The sequence below is a fragment of the Canis lupus genome, chromosome 5, assembly GCF_048164855.1.
Source record: "Canis lupus baileyi chromosome 5, mCanLup2.hap1, whole genome shotgun sequence".
Classification (NCBI taxonomy): Eukaryota; Metazoa; Chordata; class Mammalia; order Carnivora; family Canidae; genus Canis; species Canis lupus.
This window is the reverse complement of record NC_132842.1, coordinates 803,791-811,379: the sequence shown is the minus strand read 5'-3', so window position 1 is coordinate 811,379 and position 7,589 is coordinate 803,791. Positions and strand designations below refer to the sequence as shown.

At 45.1% G+C, this 7,589-nt stretch overlaps 1 protein-coding gene across 2 annotated transcripts in view; it reads left to right on the top strand.

Annotated features, from left to right (window-relative positions):
- Positions 1 to 466: 466 nt before the first annotated feature.
- The window catches only part of ITGB1 (integrin subunit beta 1), a 46,180-nt gene continuing 39,057 nt past the window's right edge, over positions 467 to 7,589 (top strand). For both annotated transcript variants that reach the window (XM_072825163.1, XM_072825162.1), the window contains exon 1: positions 467 to 742. The gene's annotated coding sequence lies outside the window, so the exon portion shown is untranslated. The remainder of the gene's footprint in view (positions 743 to 7,589) is intronic.

The window sequence follows — 7,589 nt, the reverse complement described above, 5'->3', positions numbered from 1 at the left end:
TGACGGGACCACTGGGTGTGGCTCTGGGGCAGTGGACCGCAAGGCCCAGCAGGTGTTCAGCCCCAGGATCCCGACGCCCCCCCCCGCCCCCCCACGCACCTCCCTCGGTCGGTCGGTCGGCGGGAGCGGAAACTGAGGCACAGCGAAGGCCCAGTCCCAGGCCAGCTCCCACCCTGCTCCTTGGGCCTGGCCTCGGCTTTCTGGCCCCCTCCTCCTGGTCCCCCTGCTCCCGTGCTCCCCCGTCCTTGGGATCCTGCTCCCCTGCGCGTCCTCCCCTCCTCCTGCTCCCGGTCCTCGGGATCCTGCTCCCTCTGCGCGTCCTCCCCTCGTCTCCTCCTCCTGCTCCCCGTCCTCCCCTCCGTCTCCCCCGCCCCTCCTCCTCTCCCGCCCGCCCGCCCTCCCTCCGCGCTCCTCCGGCGTCCTCCTCCCCTCCCCGCCTCAGGCGAGCTGACGCCGCCCGGCAGGAATGCGTTTCCGGAGGGAGAGGAGCAGGAGCGGCCGCGGCGGCCGGAGGAGCAGGAGCGGCGGGGCCGAAGAGGCGGTGCCGCGGGGGTCGTTTCCTGCCGGGAGGCGGCTCCGGGCGGCCGAGTCTCCTGCCCCCGCCCCCGAGGAGGAGGAGCCGCCGCCGCCGCCGCGCCCGAGAGCCGGGAGGCCGCGCTAGCCGTCGGGAGAGGCCGAGCCGAGTCCCGGAGTCCCGGAGCTGCAGGCCCCAGCCGACCGCGGCCCGGACGCCCCGGAGAAGGTGGCGCCGTGTGTGCGCGTGTGCGCGCGTGTGTGCGTGTGCGCGTGTGTGCGTGTGGCGGGCGGCGCGGGCCGGGGCGCCGCGGCCGGGCCTGCGTGGGGCGGGGGCGGGGGCGGGGGCGGCGGGCGCGGTGGCGGGGCTGCGGGACGAACGCTGCGCCGGGGCCGGGGCGGGGGCCGGGGCGGGGTCGGGGGCCGGGGGCCGGCTGCGCCCGCCGAGGCCCGGAGCTCGTCCCGCCGCCTCGCGAGTGGGGGTCGCGGGCCTGGGCGCTGTCCCGCCGCGGTGGGGGGCCCCGAGCGCGCGGAGCGAGCCGGCCTGCCTCGTGGGCCGCCTGGGCCCGGGTTCCGCGTGCGGGGAGGGGCGAGCGGGGCCGCCCGCGGCCCGACGCCCCGGGGCTTGGAGCGAGCCCTTGCGGCTTCCCTTTGTTCCCGGTCCCGTCGGGGCCGCTCTCCCCCGAGCGGCCTGGAGCTTAGTAGCGCGCTTCCCGCTTGCAGAAGTCGGGCCGCAGCCTTCAGGGCCTGCTGCCGGGGCTAACTGCGGGCCGGGCCCAAAGAGAGGCGGGCGTCGGGAGCCGGGGAAGGCGCGGGCTTGGCGACTTGGGGTGTGTGAGGGCCGCGCCGAGTGGGGGGTCCCTCAGCAGGGGGCCGGCCAGGGGCTCCCGCGGCTCTGCAGGAGCCAGTGCCCACCTGCCCTGGGGCCCGGCCTCTTACTGCGCCTCAATTCTTGGGCTTCCTAACAAGTTGTAGTTACTACCAATATTTTATGCCTAAGTCATTTTTATTTCATCGAATTTGTACTTTTTAGTCAAAAACTAACACTAGTAAATTACCCTCTTGGGGCTTCCATTTCCTCACCCGTAAAATGGGAACAAGAATACCTACACTAATAATAAAAGCAGCTATTCTAGTAAGGACAGTGCGGGCCGTGGTTAGCTCTACGCACTTTACCTGTGTTTATCCTGGAACCAATACAATGAGGTAGGTGCAGTTTTTATACTCATTTTACTAGTGAAGAAACTGAGGCACAGGAGGCCTAAGTAATTTGCCTCTGATCATCCAGCTAGTGAGTGAAGAACCCATGGGGTCTAGCACCAGAGCCCATGTTTGAATCACAGGTTCAAGTAACAGGTTCCATAAAGACCATAGAGTTGTGAATATCAGATGTAATATGTAAAACAGCTTACAGTAGATGCTAAATGCATAGGACTCCTTTCTGTCTCTTCTTGATATATGAAAAAGATTTAAAAAAAAATCTCAGGACGTAATTGATCCGCTATGCTGTTATTTTTGGTTGTTTTGATGGTATAAAAATAATGTGAAATAAATGTTGGTTAGGCATTTTTCCGAAAGGGCATACAGCCTTTAGTTATATTAATAGACCACTTTTAGAAATGATTAAGGAATTTCAGGTGGAAGTTAACCTAGTCTACATCTGTGAACATCTACACCCACAGGGGATGGTAATTAAGAGTTCACTACAGTGTTCATATTTTTAAATAATTTTAGTTCATTGATCAATATTAAATGAGTGGCTTAAGATAATGAAGTGATACATAGGAAACAGAGGGACAGGTCTGTTGGGGACAGGGCTCTGGGGAAAAAGCCATTTATTTATTTGAAAATTCATAAAATGGAAGATGTTATTAGAATGTTAGCTAAAAAGACAGGGGATGTGGTTAATACTTTTGTAAATAGAAAGCAAATAAATTCCAAATGAAGGTATCTGTGTTGACTTCACAGACTTAAAATTTAGTTTTTGTAATGTTGAGTCTCTTTAAAAGAATGCTGAATTCTCCATTATGATTATTTTATATTACTATTTTATAATACCCTCAACAGTCTGTACATGAAAAAATATAGAATCAACAATATTGAAAATTGCTAGGTTTAGTGATTTTAACAATTAGGTGGTTTTTTTCTTAACTCTCTGGTCAATATAATTAAAATCTGGCCCAAATTTCCATCACTGAATGAATATGCAGTTCTGCATGGTTATCAATAAACTCCTAACTCCAGGAGCTTCTCTGGGGACGTCTGGTCATTTTGTAATAGGCAGAATTAATCAGTTTAATGTGCCAGTTTTAACGGAATACTTGCCACATAATAGCTTTATTGTTTGGCTTCTTGTCAAATAAATTGCGGCTTACGATATGGGGGTGGGGTAGTATAACACTCTACCTCAGGAAAATATTTTTCTTTGATATTCGGTTGGTACACTGGTCTGTTCTTAACTACACTGCTGGAATGATGAGATGAAACATCTTTTGCCGGTTCAAAGTTGCAGAACTTCTGACTTCTGAGATTTTCAGTTTCTGAATGTATAAAAGCTTGAATGTATCTAAGGACTTATATGGACTCTTGTTAAATTTTAGATTTCCTCACTCTGCATGGAAAGTTAGGATGTATCAGGTTGGGGTAGAATCCTAGAGGATTATACTGTGCAAATATGAAAATATGTCTTGTGGTATTAGTGGGTCTGTTCTAACTTTGGTCATATATTGTGGGGGTTTTGTTCTTTTTTGTTGTCATAGTGGGAGTCTTGGGGAAGGGGGATGGATTGACAGGGATAACAGTAAGGAAGAGTGCCTTAGTCTTCAGGATCCTGAAATGGAAGCAGTATCTATAAATGTAGAAGGCTGAAAAAATATGACAGTATGTACTTGGGTTAAGGGAGTTGCAATCCATAAAACTCAGAACATTAGCAGCAGCCTCAGAATATTTCAGTGAGTAAGCTGAAAAAAAAAAAAAAAGTGGTAGGTCTTCCTCAGGAGCCATGTGCAAAAGGAGCCAGCCTATACTCTAAATTTTTCAACTTTTCAGAGGTGGCCAATTATGAGACTTACAAAGTTATGTTTATAAAATAATATAGAGTGGGTTTTTAGAAGTCAGCTTCCTTTAAACTTTATTTTTGGTTTATGACCTTTAATGGTAAGGTTAACTATATTTAGCAATATACTAAATTGTGTACATTATCTTGAAAAATGTGTGAGCAAAAAGAAATGGTTTCAGATATCCATATCTATATAAACACACACATGCATATAGATCCGTATGTATATATGTTTTACTTATTGGACTAGTGTCATTATACAGTCTCCAAAGTGCAAGTTCCTGCACCCCATAAAATGACTCATTGGAGTATAGGAAGAAAAATTAATATTAATTTAAAATTTTTATTTATGATGTCTTACTGTATTGCTGTAGAGGTACATGTATTTTAATTTATAAATACATTCATGCATATTTTGGATACATGTTAGCTCTAAAATGTTTTCAGTCATAAAAGTGAGTGATCAAAACGCTTTGGAGATCATTGGTGTAGGGGATGATTTGGGTGTGGGTAAAGCAGCACTATATTCAGGAGGGAGAAATGATGAGACTTGGTGTCTAAAGTAAGAGAGGTGGAAGACACCCATAGTGACACAAGTTTCTGGTTAGATGTGTCATTGTGCGTTGGGCAGTATGATGGCAAGGGGAGGGGAAATGATGAAATTATAACGCTGAGTGCTTTTAAAAGTGACATTGGAAAAAAAAAGTGACATTGGTAGAGATGTCTAAGTGTCCAGTTTACACAGATTAGGATCTCAAAACCAAGTCTGGTTGGGAGATTCAGATTCTGGAATTCTTAGTCTGTAAGTGCTAGTGGAAGCTGAGAACACCAAAGGAGCATATGTAGAGTGCAGAGGGGCCAGGCAGAAACCCGTCTAGGGCTGGGTGGAGGAAATAGAATCCAGGAAGGCATTTCCTGTCCCGTTTCTTCTATGAATTCTTAATTCCTTTGTGTGACCGTTTTAGTCAGTGACTTGGGTATTGAAGAGTTTTTCCTGTGATTGACATGTTTGAGGTAAAGACAAAAAGACTTACTAGTCGTTTTAGACTCCTCATTAGAAAGCAGTTTGTTGTAATAGAGGCTTTGTGATTCGGAGGCGATAAACCTGGGTGTCAGGTATAAGCTGTGCCACTTAACTCCTCTGTGACCTTTGCTGGAATACTTCCATCTTCCAGGGCTTTGGTTTCTGCAGCTACCCCAGAGGAAGTGGTCTGTATGTTTCCCTGATTCTGTCATTCTGTGAGTTGAAGGATAGAGACTGCTCAACCCAGGCAGTGTGGAAAGCAGCTCTTCTCCCAAGACCAACCATTTTCTTGTATCATCATCAGAAAGGATGGGCACTGTGCCAAATTACTGCTTTAAGAAAACCTGCCAGTGTTGACCAGCCAAAACTACTACTGTGAGCTGTGTCAGATGTAACTCCATTGAATGTTACATTTTAATCCATGAGTGTATTGAGTGCCAGTTACTGAAAAATGCTGTGCTCAGTGGATGTAGATCGGGTGGTTGACATGGACTTTGCTGTGGGTATGTCATCTAGTTAGGACAAGTTGTGTTTAATCTAGGGACACGTAACAAATACCAAAGAATGTTATATACAGTGTATTGTGCCAGATAATTTTCCATAATAGGTTTTGAGAAAAAAAATCAGCATTGGCTTAAGTGGTTTTGGAAGGCTTAATAAAGGAGCTTGGAATGGTAGGAACAAAGATACAGATAATAGATGGGCCAATATTGTTTGACTACTCTGTGTGTGTGTGCACGTGTGTGTCTGTGCATATCTGGTGAAGGCCTAAAGTATGTACTCCAACTGTCGTCTGGTTGGTTCACAGACATGGGTGTCTTATAATGAAGTTGGAATTAAAACATTGAGCATCACTGGAGGTTTGTCATTTGCCACGCTAGACACTTAAGAATATGTTTTGGGACCATAGAGTAGTTAGTTAATTCTGCTTGTAGTTAGTTAATTCTGCTTATTGTGAGTGGTGAAGAGATGAAGAGCTAGTGAAGGCCAAAAAGAAAGAAGAAACCTTAGCATTTTATTTTGCAGTAGAGAATGTAGTTTCAGTGGGTGAGGAAAGTGTTTATGTGAAAAATTTGTTGGGAATGTACCATTTGAAGTATGGAAATCACTTTTCAGTGTATAAATGTTTACTGAGTAAATATATTAATTAACTTAAGCTTTCTTACTCTTTGTGAAACTCGGAGTAGTAATTTATTAGCTCTCCAATATTTTAAATGTATGATTTATTTCAGATTGTGATTTCAGTGCTTCTCAGAATGGGTCATGGGAGGTTCTATTTGATTGTTGGAGGAGGAGGCTGTAGTTCAAAAAAGTACGTTCGGTATTACATTAGGAAAAAAAAACGCAATAGGGAAGAGATTTGTACTTGCTAGAGAAGCATGGGTTTAAAAAGATTGAAAACTGTTTATTAAGTAGTCACTCAGGTTCTTACGTTTGGAAGCCTGTGACTAGTGAATGAATTGGAAAGCAGGAAGAGAATTTAGTAATTAAGTAAAATGGGATCTTCAGATCACCATAAAAATATGTATTGCCAGGAGATTTTCCATTGATGATCACATTTTATCTTTGCAACAATTCTGAGATGTTATTTCCAGCTTACTGCTGAATACAATGAGAAATTGATTTCTCCCTATGTTTAATTTTTAAAACATTTGTTATGTATTTAAAATATACCCAGCACTGTGCTGTTCCATTGTGGCCAAAATTTATTAAAGTTTTGATCAAGTCAGAATTTTGGAGTGCTCTACTTAAAAGTAGATAAAATTACACAATTTGGAAACATAATTTATAATTCTCCTTAATTAAAATAATGTAGAACAAATGTTGCTTTCAAGTGCTTATTGATACCATTACCAGGGTGGTTAACATTGTTTTGTTAGCTCCGTTTATGATTATCTTTGTAAACTTGCCCCAAAGTAAAATTTCTCAAACAGAACTGTTACTAACTTAATATTTTCTCCTTTCAAGGAAAGGCAAAATCCATAGTCCCAGCAGGTGTAGAGAAGGAACAGCTCACTAGGCTGGTTTGCAAAATATCAATTGCTAAGTAATGTCCTTTCCTTTGAGTGCAAGGAGGAGCTTGGAAGAAATAATTTTTTTAAAAAAATATTTTATTTATTTATTCATGAGAGACACAGACTGAGACAGAGAGAGAAGCAGAGACACAGGCAGAGGGAGAAGCAGGCTCCATGCAGGGAGCCTGATGTGGGACTTGATCCCGGGACTCCAGGATTACACCCTGGATCGAAGGCAGGCGCTAAACCCCTGAACCACCCAGGGATCCCCGGAAGAAATAATTTTAGGTAACTTTCCATGCTCATTTTGGATCAGGCTTTAATATTATGGCTTGATAGTTTTGTTTCAAGTGTTTTCTGCTTGTATTTTAAGTCTTCTTCAGACTTGAGTTTACTATATACCCCTTCACCAATTTTTTTAGTTTAATGCTTTTTTTTCCTTGCCAGATTAGCAGTTTATTATAAAAGGATGTGACTCATAAACAGCCAGATGGAGGAGATGCATAGGGCAGCAAATGGCAAAGGAGCTTCCAAGCCCCCTCCAAGTGTGCCACTCTCCTTGAATCTCCACAGTCAACTCAAAATCTCCAAATTCCCCCTCCCCCTTTTTTCACATAGGTGTGCTCTCTCGCTCGCTCTCTCTCTTTGTGGGCAGCAAAGCAAAGTTTATTGAGCGATAGTAAAGTGTTAGAACAAAGCTCTCAAAGAGGGAGGGGACCCAAGAGCCTTGCCCTAGGCTGTCCTTTTTGAGGGTTGGTTGTAGTATACTAGTCTATAAGACTAGTCTAGTTGGCTAGTGCAGTCAACAGATCACTGTTGGTTCTATCATGTTTCTAATTGGCCTGAATTATATTGGGTTCTGTGGTTTTTCTCAAGCATGCTCTTCCTGCAGTGTTCTATTCCTTGTATTTATGAGTTCTATAGAGGATTTCAAGGTAAATTTCCTCCCTAAGTGCTGTATGCCTTTTCTTTAGTTTTG